General features: G+C 33.2%; 1 non-coding gene across 1 annotated transcript; it reads right to left on the minus strand.

Moving 5' to 3' along the window:
* Window positions 1–1282: 1282 nt before the first annotated feature.
* TRNAC-GCA lies at window positions 1283–1354 on the minus strand. Its single transcript has one exon. It is a non-coding gene; the product is annotated as a tRNA-Cys (tRNA).
* Between the last annotated feature and the right edge of the window lie 229 nt (window positions 1355–1583).

Raw genomic sequence — 1583 nt, forward strand, 5'->3', positions numbered from 1 at the left:
TCTACACTCAAAGACGTTCCTCCAAAACCAATTCCTTTAGCTTGAAGATAAGATATGGAAGAGGTTCAATGGAGAAATAGGGCCTTGAAACCCTTAGAATCGGCTACCCAATAAGAAATCCTTTGTTTTATCTCCAACGATAAATCAGATTTTGGATGAACTTTGGAAGCGAATATCTTAGGCTACGATCCACGAGAAGGTATCAAATAAATCCCTAGCCCTTTCTTGTAACATCCATCTTTGAGTTCGCCTATCAAAATAACCCAGAACCAATCAAATAGCTCGAGGTTTAAATAACGTTAAAATAACCCAGTATATGAGTTCGCCTATCAAATTTTAATACTGAGCATATTATAGCATGTTGAGGTTAGATATGAAATTTGGGGGTCATTGGATAAGGATAAGGAGGTAAACCAAGAAACGGTGTAAAATGACCATAATGCCCCTATATTATTTCAATATTCACTCTAGAAACAAGGGTTAAAAACTATATTATTTCAAACCCTCCATGGTTGCTTCTACTTTGCATGAAAATGCTTCCACTAAATCATGTTACTAACTAGTTGGTTTGGGTTCGATTCAATTCTTGGGTCCACTAGATTTTAACGACCCAGCTCAATTAAACTCTTGATAATATAAAAATCATAAGTTTCTTAAATTACATTAACTTAAACCCCTAGTTTTTTTTTTTTTAGAATGTTTAGGTTTGTGTCTCGTTGATCTCTAAATGCTTAAATAAGAATGCAACTTATATTAAAATTCATACTAAAAAATTACTTTTTTTATGTTTATATCACGAGCCATTTCCGAAGCAAGTTAAAAGAGGTTGAACACAAAGTAAAATGTTTTCTCGAAATAAAAAAAGAATTAAAATATAATAAACATATATATTTACATTATATTCAAAATAGAGTTTATAGGTTCATAGTACAAAATAAGGGAAAGGTTAAAAAAAATCATTTTAAAACACCAAAAATAGTTTTGGTGGGTGTTGTTGGTCAAGGGTAACTACTCTTAGTTACATGAAAAAGATGGAGTGAGTGCAAGACTCGGTAAGTAGCCTAATTGTAAGTAAGTTTTTAACCATGTTCATCATAGTGGGTGCTTGGATACCACACTCTTTTGTTAATGATAGCTTGGTTCTTGTCCGAGAATAGTGGCCATTAGGTTCTAAGTACATGGTTCTATGTGGTGGAGGACTGTAATTATTCTTATTTCTTTTCCTTTAGACACTCGGTTGTTGGGAGCAAATCGAACAAAGTGTTCGTCCAAAATTTTTAAAAGGGCCCAACCAGATTCAAACTGGTGACCTCTTGATCTGCAGTCAAATGCTCTACCATTGAGCTATGAACCCATTTTATATGATTTTAGCCTTAGTGACCCCTTCTACCAAGTGTCAGTCCAAAAGTGTAAAACGTGTCTGTCGAAAATAGAAAGGCCAAAAAGATAATTCAAACATAGTTCATCTACAAACTACCCAAAGCTATTAAATACAAATTGAAGAAAATAAGAAATAACATAAATAATCTTAAATGTAATTCAACTCCCGAAGATAAAAAGTCCTCAAATTACATTCCAATGTC

The sequence above is a fragment of the Cucurbita maxima genome, unplaced genomic scaffold (genome assembly GCF_002738345.1).
Source record: "Cucurbita maxima cultivar Rimu unplaced genomic scaffold, Cmax_1.0 Cma_Scf01020, whole genome shotgun sequence".
Taxonomy (NCBI): domain Eukaryota; kingdom Viridiplantae; phylum Streptophyta; class Magnoliopsida; order Cucurbitales; family Cucurbitaceae; genus Cucurbita; species Cucurbita maxima.